A 13,034-nucleotide genomic window follows, 5' to 3' on the forward strand; every position below is an offset into this window, starting at 1 on the left:
CTCCTAAACAACACAGGTGTTTGTTTTTTTTTTTTTACACACTTATTGAGCTCTTACAATTTGTTAGGACTTCCTTCATATCAGCAGAATTTATATGTAGATTTATTAAGCCTTTGTTTATACAGATTTGTTATTTATATAGCATACCAACATGTTAAACATGTAAATTTTATAGATACCTGAAGTTTATCTCTTTAAGTACCTAAACTTGTTTTACATAAGCTTGTTGAATAAAAATCTATCTTTATATCATTTAATTGTTGATATTATTTTTTTTTCATAGATAGCATTGAGCAATGCTGCATTTTCATTATGATTCAGGATCATTTAGATTGCTAAAACATTCTAAAATAGATTTCTTTAGGGTGGAGCTAGTAAGGGACATGGTGCTATTTACCCTTACTCTAAATGGTCCTAGATCAGTAAATTTTTTGAATTATTGAATCAATTTTGGTTTTTGCTTTTAATTAAAAGAGATGGAGTCTTGCTGTGTGGCCCAGGGATGGTCTCAAACTCCTGGGCTTAAGCAGTCTACCTACCTCTTCATCCCAAAGTGCTGGGATTACAGGCGTGAGCCACCAGGCCCAGCCAAATCAGTGTTTTTATAATCCCTCCCTTCTATTCTAGTTGTTAGCTGTCTTTTTTTGTTGTTGTTGTTGTCGCTACTATCATGTGCTTGCCTCTTTTAATCTTTTCTCCCTTCTAAATTTCTAAATTTTCATTTATAATCTGTAGCTTGGGAAAAAGGCCAGATATATTTTAATCTTTATGATTAAATAGGCACTTAGGTAATACATGTTAATATATGAAGTTTGGTATGTGTGCCTTGTTATATCTTTTTTTTTAAGATTTATTTTTGCTTATTTTATAAGTTGCAAGTAGTCAGTCTCTCTGGATGAATTGTTTTATACACCAACATTTACAGCCTGAATGAATTTCCTCTAATAATCACCAGTTATACTTATCTATCTATTTATTTATTTATTTATTTATTGAGATGGAGTCTCACTCTGTCACCCAGGATGGAGTGCGGTGGCATGATCTCAGCTCACTGTGATCCCTGCCTCCCGGGTTCAAGCAATTCTCCTGCCTCAGCTTCCCAAGTAGCTGGGATTATAGGCATGCACCACCATGCCCGGCTAATTTTTGCATTTTAGCAGAGTCAGGGTTTCCCCATGTTGGCCAGGCTGGTCTTGAACTCCTGATCTCAAGTGATCCACCGGCCTTGACCTCCTAAAGCTGGAATTATAGGTGTGAGCCACTATTCCCAGCCAATCACAGTTATACTTACATAGCTCTTTATAATTACAAAGTGCTTGTGTATACTTTGCCTACTTTGATCTCCTCAAAATCATGAGAGATAGGCAGGACATATTTTAGTATTTTACAGATAAGAAAGCTAAGGCATAGTTGGAGGTTATTCAGTGGATCTTAGCTGGGGATTGCAGCTGAATCTCCCAGGGAAGTTTGTTCACCTATGCATACCAGGGTATCCCAATTGGAATTGGGTCTGGGGCAGGACCCAGGTACGTATATTTTGGAAAAACATCCCAAGTGATTCTAATGTGCATAGCTTTCAAAGACCTTTTCCTGTGTCCCCTCATCCCCCACCTCTGCTCCCACTGAGAACTGCTAGGTTAAAATTTTTATCACCAGTAAATGGTTTATTAAGATGTTTTCACCTGCAGATTACAGAAAAGCCAACCAATAGTGGCTTAAATCTGATTTTCAGTGGTTCCATAATCAGCTGGTGTGGTGGTCAGAGTAATGCTCCCTGTATTACCTTACATGGCAAAAGAGACTTTGCAAATGTAGTTAACGCTCTTAAAATGGGGAGGTTATCCTGGATTATCTAGCTGGGCTCTGTGTAATTACAGGGGTCCTTATAAGAGTCAGGTAGGAGCATCAAATGCAGAAGAAAGAGATGGGATAATGGAAGTGAGAGTTGGAATGATGCTCCTGCCTCTAAAGAAGCAGGAAGGGGTATGAGCCAAGGAATGAATGCAAGGCAGCCCCTAGAAGCTGGAAAAGACATGAAAGTGGGCCTCCCCTGAAACCTCTGGAAGAATGCCAGCCCTCTCAAAACCTTGATTTTAGTCTTCTGACCTCCAGAACTATATAAGAATAAATTGGTGTCATTTTAACCCACTAAGGTTACGATAATTTATTAGAGCAACAATAGGAAACCAGTACAGCTAGGAAGTATAAAATGCAGATTCTTAAGCCCCTCCCACAGAGATAAAGTTTTGCTAGAGTGGTGAGGTTTAGGGAGCTGTATTTAAACTAGTCCTTAGGTGATTTAGTGGCCTGTGGTTTTTGGCCCTTTGGCCGGCATCTGCAGAGTTGCAAAATAACCACAGGGCCATTTACTGTTTCTCTCAGATGTCTACAGGTTGGTCATCCCAGCATGGCAGGGGTGGGAGTAGAGATGTCAAGGACCCAGGCCCCACCAGGACCTCTGCTGTACTCCCCTAAGTGTGTTGGGCTTTTACCTTATCCTCTTTTTTTGTTTGTTTGTTTGAGTTTTGTTTGTTTTGTTTTGTTTTATTTTTTTTTTTGTCCGTCACCCAGGTTGGAGGGCAGTGGCGTAATGGTAGCTCACTGCAGCCTCAACCTCCGGGGCTCAAGGGATTTTTCTGCCTCAACCTCCCAGGTAGCTGGGACTATAGGTGCACACCACCACACCTGGCAAATTTTTAAAAGTTATTTTAAAAATAACTAGAAATGAGGTCTCACTATATTGCCCAGACTGGTCTTGAACTCCTGGGCTCAAGTGATCTTCCCACCCTTGGCCTCCCAAAGTGCTGGGATTATGGGCGTGAGCCACTGTGCCCAGCTTTACCCTTATTCTTGTTACATCACAGTCACAGATGGCTACCAAAAAGAAGATTCCTTCCCAGAACTTTCAGCAGACTTCCCCTACACCTGACTAGCCAGAACTGCAGCACCTGGCCACCTCTAACTGCACAGGAGGCTAGACAGCGAGAAACCTCACATGATATCTCAGGACATTATTCTGTCTTCCTTCTCCTCCTGGGAAATGCGTGCACCCCTCCAGCAACACTTACCTTTCATCTTACTGTTGTCTTCCTCCTTCAACATGGGTGTTTAGTGTCAGGTCCTTGTGCCTTTTAAAATTATCTCAGGCTGGTGGCTCACTCCTGTAATCCCAGCACTTTGGGAATCCAAGGCAGGAAGATTGCTTAAAACCAGGAGTTTGAGACCAGTCTAGGCAACAAAGTGAGACCTGTCTCTATGAAAAATTAAAATAATAAAATGGCTCCTGTCATTTTGGAAAAAGAAAGCAATAATTTATTTATCTTTACAACTCCATGGGTTGAGTAATTTCCCTTTGTTTATTTATTCGTTTATTTAATGTATTTATTTTGAGACAGAGCCTTGCTCTGCTGCCCAGGCTGTAGTGCAATGGTGCGGTCTCAGCTCACTGCAACCTCTGCCTCCTGGGTTCAAGCGATTCTCCTGCCTCAGCCTCCTGAGTAGCTGGGATTATAGGCACCTGTCACCACACCTGGCTAATTTTTTATATTTTTAGTAGAGACGGGGTTTCACCATGTTGACAAGGCTGATTTCAAACTCCTGACCCACCTCAGCCTCCCATAGTTCTGGGATTACAGGCATGAGCCCTGTGCCTGGCCTATTTCCCCTTTTTACAGTGAAAGAGATTGAGAAATGTACCCAAGGTCCATAAGTGGAAAGCTCATAGTGACAGATCTACCTTCTAAAGCTTAAGCTCCTAACCGTGACACCAACCCAGGGGTTCTCCATTGGTTTGTGTTGGGAGCACATTTTCAAATATTAGAATTGTTGGCACGCTTGAAGAGATTACAGACTCAAAGCAACTAAACAAATCACCAATCATTATGACCCAGTCACCATCATTGGAGGGTTTTGAGAGGAGAGCGACCTGACTATTGTTTTCATAGGACCATGCGACATTGGATTGGGAACAGTCAGTAGGGGTTTAGGGTAGTACAATACTTACTTCCCATCTGATTCAGGGTGAAAGCCACCATCATTGCATTGTCTTATACGGCCCTCCACAGCCTGCCCTTCTCCCATTCCCACACCTCCTCTCTTTCCATACTCCCCTTTACTGACTCTTCTCTTCCACATTGACATCCTCAAGCCCACAGGCACACTCCATACACATCCTGCTTGCTCGTGCTATTCCCTTTGCTGCCGTGAAAGCTTTTCTGCCAGATAACTGTTTGACTTGCGTTCCTCATCTCCCTCTGGTCTATACTCAAATGTCATTTTCTTATCGAGGTACATTCAACGACCTCTTTAAAATTGCAGCCCTGCCCCACACACATACACCCAAACAGACATTCCCCATCTTCTTTTCCTCTTTATTTCTCCCATAGTACTTAATCTCTAATATACCATATAATTTGTGAATTTATTCTACTTTCTCCCACCATCCTGAATGTAAGATCCATGAAAACAGGGATCTTGTGTTTTGTTTGCAGCCATATTCCAGCTCCTAAAACTAGAACATAGTTAGGCCGGGCACAGTGGCTCACGCCTGTAATCCCAGCACTTTGGGAGGTCAAGGTGGATGGATCACCTGGGGTCAGAAGTTTGAGAACAACCTGGCCAACATGGTGAAATTCCATCTCTACTAAAAATACAAAAATTTTCTGTACTTGATGATGATGGCATGTACCTGTAATGAGGCAGGAGAATCACTTTAACCTGGGAGGTGGAGGCTGCAGTGAGCCAAGATCGTGCCATTGCACTCCAGCCTGGGCGACAAGAAACAAAAACAAAACAAACAAAAACAAAAACAACACTAGGACATAGTTAGCATTCAGTATTTTTTTTTTTTTTTTTTTTTTTTTTTGAGAAAGGTTCACTCTGTCGCCCAGGCTGGAGTGAGTGCAGTGGTGCGATCTCAGCTCACTGCAACCTCCATCTCCGGGGTTCAAGTGATTCTCCTGCCTCAGCCTCCTGAGTACGCTCCCACTACCGTGCCCAGCTAATTTTTGTATTTTTAGTAAAGATGAGGTTTCACTATGTTAGCCAGGCTGGTCTCAAACTCCTGACCTCGTGATCTGCCCCCCTCAGCCTCCCAAAGTGCTGGGATTACAGGTCTGAGCCACTGCGCCCAGCAAAAGTTTCTTGATACACATCACCAAAACTGTCCTTCTCAAGGTTGAATCAATTTATACTCACATCAGTAACCGTAAGACAACCTGTCCACTGTACCCTCACATTGTTATCAACTTTAAAACAACTTTAGCCAGCTTACTGTGTGAAAATTACAATTGTTTTAAATTTGTATTGCTTTTTCATGCATTTTTCCCCTTGGTAATGGTGAGTTTGTGTCCTTTGCTCATTTATAAAATTTTGTTTTAGTGTTTTTAAATTTAGTATTGGTGGTTTTCTAATTGGTTCATAAGACCTCTTTAGGTTTAAAGTTACTAAGTCTTTGTTATCTGTGTTGCAGTTACTCTTACTAGTTTGTCATTTAAAAAAATTGCTTATGTTGTTTTTTGCTATATAGTTTTTCTTAATGTAGTCAGTTTTATCTTTATAGCTCTTTTGCTTTATGTTTGGAAAGGTCTTATCTACCTCTAAGATCAATTATTCATTGGTAATTTCTTTTAGTTCTCTTATGTTTATGTTTTTTTAATGTTATTCTTTAATGCCTGTTGTTTTATCATATTGTATGAAGCAAGGATCTAATGTTCATTTTTCCTCCCTAAATAATAAACCATTCATTACACATGCCTTCCTTACCTCACTAACAAGAATGTGTCTTTAGCATATACTAACTCTTTTTACTAAAGTCTGTTTCAGATGTTTCAGTTCGGATTCATTTATATTTTTCTTTTGCCAGAATCTAACCCTTAATTATTGTTTTTAAATATGTTTTAATATCTTCTTTTAAATTTTGTTTTTTCCTTATTTGTTGGTTTTTCTAAGTAAATTTTAGAATCATTCAGTAAATCTCAAGAATAAATGGGGAGTTAACTTCCTGAAATGAAAATCACATCATGCCATTTGCCCATAGAAGATCTTTTAATGACTTGAGAATATAAAGGCCACACTTGTTATTGCCTCCAAGACCTTCCTAGACCGGCCCCAGCCAAACTCTCTAGTGTTATGTATTGCTACTCCCTGCCTGAAATTTATACTTCAGCTCTGTACCCACATCTCATGCTATTTCTCACCTCCCTATCTTTGCTCATCAAACTCTCTAGTATGATGTATTGCCACCCCCTGCCTAAAATTTATACTTCAGCTTTGTGGGTTAATTATATGCTTTTATCATTCAAACCTGTTCCATCTGCCTTTAATGACCTTGACTAATGACCTTGACTAATTCCTATTTACCCTAAAATCCACTTTCTGGCCTAATTCCACACTGGCCAGGCTCTATCTATGTCTGTTGTGTATGTCCATTGCCATCCTGTACATGTCTGTTACAACACATAACGCATTGCATCACAATGATGAGTTAATCTTCCCCCTGAACTGCGTGGGGGCATCTCTTGTTCATTTTGTATTTCTTGGACCTACCATCTTACCTGTCATACAAGAAGTCATGTGGATGGATTCAAGGAGAATATTGGAGACTGGAAATTAGGAGACAGATTGTTGCCATAATCAAAGTGAAAGATAACTAAGGTATTGACTAGGGGAGTGGTGGGATAAATGGAACATATATGGAAAACATTTAAGAGAGAAGATTGTGTCTTGATGAATGTGAGTGTAAGAGAGACAGAAGATGCTTTGAATCTGAGATTTCCAACGGAGACTCCAGTTGGATGTTGTGCCTTAACTATATTTAGGCATTTGGAATGTAGGGGGCAATTTAAGGAGAATATGATCAGGACAACTTCAGATGTGCTGTGAATTGGAGATGCCTTTATGATACTCAGTGGAGATGTCTGATAGACAACGGGACATGAATAGGTTAATTATATGCTTTTATCATTCAAACCAGGACCTTTTTGAAATTGACACAGGATGCTATTAATAATTATGCCAGGATAACAAGCATATACCAGGAATGACCCTTATAAACTGGGTTGCATGGTCTTCCTATATAAAAAGGTCACATCTGGAGCTCAGAGAGAAAAGTCTGGAATGTAGTTAATGATTTGTGAGTCATTAGCATATAGGTGCCCTGAGAATGGGTGAGATTGCCTAGGGAGAGTTTCTAGGATGAGAAGAGAAAAGGGGCAAGACAAAACCGTAGGGAATACTAATATTTACATAGTTAACTATGCTACTTGGATTATTGAATGGGAAATAGTTTTTCAAAACACTTTCTTAAATTTCTATGATTCTAGTATTTTAATCAACCATTCCCATATCCACTCCCAGCCCCGAAATGAACCATGGCCATCTCCATCCCCATCTCCCAGAACAGTACTTTACCCCTCTCTGGCTCCGAACTGCAGCCAGAAGTTTTGTTTTGTTTTTTGTTTGTTTAAGTTTAAAACTTCAGGTTTATAGGGAGGGCAGAGGAAGAGTAGCCAACAAAGGAAACTGTAAGTGGCCAAGGAGGTAAGGACCAGGAGACTACAGTTCAACTTGAAGGAAACCTTTTGAGGTGGTCAGTGATGTCAAGATGCCACAGAGAGGCTAAGTAGTGTGAGGAACTGAGAAGTGTCCATTGGCCATGGCATTTAGGGGTCACTGTTGCCTGCTTGTGGGGTGATCAGTAGAGTTGTCCTGCAGTAGGCAGAGGAAGCAGGAGGAAGAATAAAGCTGTGGAGAGAGACAAAAGTAACTACCAGCAGCATTCCTGCAGCATTAAGCATGGGGAGGATTGATTCCTGTTTTAAAAATGAAGATAGAATGCATTGAATATGTAATTTGTTGATTGCAAGAAGGATCCAGTAGTGAGGGCAAGACTGAATGTACAAGAGAGGGAAGAAATACCAGTTCAAGAGAGGGAAGAAATACCAATCTTCAGTCACATTTAAGCCTTTTTTCTCAGTATCAGTCCCTTGTCAGGAGCACCTGTGCTGTGTTGTAGGTGAATGCCACCAGTCTGTTCTAATAGGTGTCACTTTGATTTTGAATACTACCATCCAAATGTCTGGTTGGTTGGCTTGGGATCTAGATAGTTCTTCCTCTTTTTCTGAAGACTCAAGATGGGAACCTTTGAAGAGAATATAAATTTACCTTCTACTTGCATTGATTTGCTGATCACTGGTAGAGTGTTGATAACCCAGTCTAGATTTATGGATTAATGTGATGCATCCTTGTTGATAGATTTAGAAATATATACTGCACGTGAACCTACTCCTTTGGTACATATATGTGTGAGTCTACACAGTGTCACATATATTACATGGAAAAGTGAGTTTTTAAACCAAAACTTGTTTTTTCTTGAGAAGTTCCATTAAGAAAAAACATGTTAACATACAAACTGTTCTGTTTTCTGATCTGCTATCTCATAGTAAGCATTTAGTTGTAAGGTTAACTTCCTCAGAGGAAAGAAGGCAAGGACACCAGCAAAACGAAAAGAAATGTTTCTCTGCGAAGGCCCCAACATGCTCTGAAAAGTAAAGATTTCAGGCTTAATGTGCATGGAACAAAAGACCGTTGTGAGCTGTGTACAAGAGTTGGTGAGAGTTTGTATTCTGCCCCTTTTTTCTGTGGGAGTTATTTCCTGTTGTTGACTAGAGTTCTTTATTTAGAACCACCTAGCTTCAGAATGCCTGCTAGCTTGCAGAAAAGTGTGTACTTAAAACATAGACTTATTTCAAGACAATCTCTCTGAAAAAAAGTCACAGTATACACGCACTGAAACATTGTGTTCCCAAAGGTCAGAATCCCCAATAAGAAGAGTCATGGTAAAAAAGAGACGCAGCGTGTTTGGTGTAACACTTGGTGGTCACCTGAACACCTAGTGAAAGATATTTGATGGGGAAACTGTGTTTCTATTTCTTGCTTAAAAAAAAAAAAAATAAGATTTCACTTTTAGTGCGGAGTTCTTTGTCATTTTAAGGAAGTAGCAAGAAGTCTTCCATATTTTGTGAGAAAGATTTATCCTTGTTAGCATGATAGAAGTTTGCCTGGCAAGTAAGAAATATACCCAAAACAGGCTTTAAACCACTTATTCTTTTATACTTGGGCTATCAACTGGGTTTCCTGTTGAAGAACTTTAGGTTGATTTAGCATTATCATTGGCTTTTACAGTCTAACATTAAGAGAGAGCAAGAAGGATAATATAACAGAAAGAATGAGAGGAGTAAATTGTTTATTACTGAAATATGGGGAATAAATGAATGTTCGCAATACAAATATTGTCCAGTATTTATTAACAGGTGCTAGAAATTGTAGGGAAAAAAAAATCTTACACAGTTCTACTTCATGGGAATCATAAGAAAGAAAAGAAAATGTATTTCTTTAACTTAGTATATTCTGAAACAATGAAACAATTACAATATATTTATTTGCTTTTGATTGTCTACTTTAAAAAAAAAATCACCTGGGTGTCTCTCCCTGATTCCATTACCCTCCTCCAGTTACCAGAGGTAACTATTTTCTCGAATTTTAAAATCTGTTTTCTATAATTGCATACATATATGTATCTATATATACAATGTTTTCAATGTTTAAAAATATTTTATATAAATGGTATTGTATATATTTCATAACTTGCTTAATTTTGCTCAATATTTGTTCTTGAGATATAATTGTATATTTTGTATATTTTGAGATCAACACTCTGTTGATACATAGTACCTTTAGTTCTTTTTTTTTTTTTAAAGGTTCTTTTTTTGGCTATAAGTTTATGCAATGCAAAACAGTCCTCTCCAATTTTACTGAGGTAGCTGACTATGTCCACGACCAAATCCACCTCTAAACTGGAATTCGGTTGCTGACCCAGCCCCACTCAGCCTTGGCTTTCTTGTCCGCACCAGGGGGTACAGCACTCTGTCTGTAGGTTATCTCTGTGGGTTTCGCCTCTTGTGAGTCTTGCAGGTCGCTCACCCTCTAGACCTTTAGGCCGAGGCCTGCCAGTCTCTGGACTGCTGTGGCATAGGGTGGCAGGCACAATCTCTGGGGGCAGATGAAGGTAATCACGGAGATACTGGATTCCCTCATTGGTAAGGTACCAGTAGAAATGTGTCCAGGCAAACTGTTCCTTCACATAGCCTCAGGACTTGAGAGACTGCATGGCCTTGATGACATGAAGGTTGGGCACATTCTCGTCTGCCAGCTCTGGGTGCTTAGGCATGTGGACATCCTTCTTGGCCACCATGACTCCCTCCTTAAAAAGGAGTTCATAAATGGCAATCCGGTTATTATTAGGCATCAATATCCCAGCAGCTGTAGGGGCTGGGGCCGGTGCTGGAAAGACATTTAGTTCTTTTTAACCACCATAGTTTTCAGGTGTATCATCTTGATGACCTTTCAGGTTGCTTACAGTATCTTGCTATTAAGAGCAATACTGCCACATAGATTCTTCTCCTATGTCTCCATGGGGATAAAAACAAGAGTTTCTCTAGATTCTAGACTTAGCCCTTCTCATCCAGAATTCTTCGAGAGAATTAAGCCCCAATCTCCTAAGGGATCCTTTGTAGGGTAATGACTTAACTTCTGTCCTATAAGTCTGGACTGGTTGAAATGTTGAGCTGGAGCTGGAAATTGATAGCCACTCCTAAGAATGAATGTGCTAATCTCCTCCTAATTCATGAGTTCAGTTGGGAGGCTTGAAATCAGCCATGGTGTGGGTATTTATACCATAGAAATCAACAAGTGCTACAAATAAAAGCTTCCTTCCCTACCCCCTAGCTGGTTGTTAAACATTTGCTAGCACACCACTGACTTTAACTTTATACCATCCTTGGGAGAACTGAGGAAACAGTCACTTGAATCCTTTTCTGTGGAGCTTATTTTATTACTTGAAAAAGACTGTATGTGTGTGGCAGGGTGCATCTCCAACTTTACTAGACAGTGCCAAATTAGGCTGGGCATGGTAGCTCAGGCCTATAATCCCAGCACTTTGGGAGGCTGAGGCAGGAGGATTACTTGAGCCTAGGAGTTTGAGACCAGCCTGGGCAACATAGTGAGACCCCCATCTGTACAAAAACACATTAAAAATTAGCTGGGCATGATGGTGTGCACCTGTGGTCCCAGCTATTTGGGAGGCTCAGTGGGAGGATTGCTTGAGCCTGGAAGGTCAAGATTGCAGTGAGAGGTGTTGGCACCACTGCACTCCAGCCTGGGCGACAGAGCAAGACTCTCAGAAACAACAAACAAAGAAAATGCCTATTAATCTCCAAAGTGGTCATACCTAGTTATATACCCACAAAGTTTTATGAGAATACCTTTTTGTCTGTCTTCTCATCAATATTTGATATTGGTATACATATAAAACTTTGATTTTTGTCAATTTGATAGCTATGAAATATTTCTTTATAATTTGCATTTTTCTTTTTTTTTTTTATAGAAATGAGTGTCTAGCTGTATTGCCCAGGCTGGTTTTGAACTCCTGGGCCTCAAGTGTCCTACCACCTCAGCTTCCCAAAGTTCTGGGATTACAGCTGTGTGCTATTGTACACAACATGATTTGCATTTTTCTTTTTACTGATGAAGTTGGGTATCTATTCCTGTGTTCATTGGATGTTTTAGTTTCCTTACCCATTTTTCTATTGGGTTTATATATCTTTTAAAAGATTGACTCAGAGGAGTTCTTTGTTAATTTTGAATACTAATCTCTTGTTGATTCTATTTCTATGAATCACATGTATCATTTGACAATCTTTAGCTTGCCTTTAACTTTTTTGTAGTGTATTTTGTGTAAGAGATGTTTAATTTTAGTGTAATCAAAGCTATTGATCTTTTCCTTTATGGCTGGTTCATTGGGTGTCTTGTTTCTTAATAGTCAGAGTCTCTGCAAGAAACAGAATTCCACTAAAATGATTCAACTAAAGAGACACTAGTAAAGGGACTTTTTACAGAGATGTGACAAAGTTGAGGCACAGAAGACAAATAACTGTAGGAAGCTGTTGCTGTCCTTAAGCCTGAAGGGGAAAGGGGAGGAAATGGTGTTGCTAGAACCCAGTGGGAGTTGGAATCCTGGAGAAGGGGCCACCTGGCAGAAGCTGTAGTTGTGGAGGGGTGGGTACTCACAGGTGGGGGCCCAAAACAGGAAGGGGGCAGGGAAGAAGGACCCCAGCTTCTCCACCTTCTGACCCATTGATCTCCTTCTGGTACCTTCTTTGAATCCAAAGGAACTTGGATGAGGTGGTCCCTAGATGTCAACATTTTAATCATGGAGCCAAGCAGAGGCAAGTGGAGAATGAATCTCAAATGAACCATAATTCTCACACCATCCTTATCCTAAAGACATAAACATATTTTCATATATTCCTTCCCTAAAGTTTTAAATTTTGTTTTATATGTTTAGATTTTCATCCATTTGAAATGTATTTTTTTGGTAAATATTAGGCACCTAATTTATTTATTATACAGGTAATCAGGTGGCCCTGAGCTATTTATTTATATATTTCTTTGAGTTAGAGTCTCACTCTGTCACCCAGGCTGGAGTGCAGTGGTGGTAACACAGCTCACTGCAGCCTTGACCTCCAGGACTTAAGTGATCCTCCCATCTCAGCCTCCTGAGAAGATGGGACCACTATGCTCAGCTAATTTTTTTTTTTTTTTTTAATTGAGCTAGAGTCTTGCTCTGTTGCCTGGGCTGGAGTGTGATAATGTGACCTTGGCTCACTGAAACCTCCAACTCCCAGGTTCAAGTGATTCTCTTGCCTCAGGTTCCTGAGTAGCTGGGACTACAGGCACCCGCCACCATGCCTGGCTAATTTTTTTGTATTTTTAGTAGAGGTGGGTTTCACTAGGTTCACCAGACTATCTGGAACTCTTGACCCCATGATCTACCTGCCTTGGCCTCCCAAAGTGCTGGAATTACAGGCATGAACCACCATGCCCAGTCTACTCAGCTAATTTTTAAAATTTTTGTAGAGACAGGGCCTCTTCATGTTGCCCAGGCAAGGTTCAAGCAGTCCTTCTGCCTCAGCCTC

At 40.1% G+C, this 13,034-nt stretch overlaps 1 protein-coding gene and 1 pseudogene across 1 annotated transcript in view; one reads left to right on the forward strand and one right to left on the reverse strand.

Annotated features, from left to right (window-relative positions):
• SERTAD2 (SERTA domain containing 2) overlaps positions 1-13,034 on the forward strand; it is a 124,728-nt gene that overhangs the window by 80,638 nt on the left and 31,056 nt on the right. The gene's annotated exons all lie outside the window — the stretch shown is intronic.
• LOC101038076 (small ribosomal subunit protein eS10-like) lies at positions 9,810-12,193 on the reverse strand (annotated as a pseudogene).

This window comes from Saimiri boliviensis, chromosome 1, assembly GCF_048565385.1.
Source record: "Saimiri boliviensis isolate mSaiBol1 chromosome 1, mSaiBol1.pri, whole genome shotgun sequence".
Classification (NCBI taxonomy): Eukaryota; Metazoa; Chordata; class Mammalia; order Primates; family Cebidae; genus Saimiri; species Saimiri boliviensis.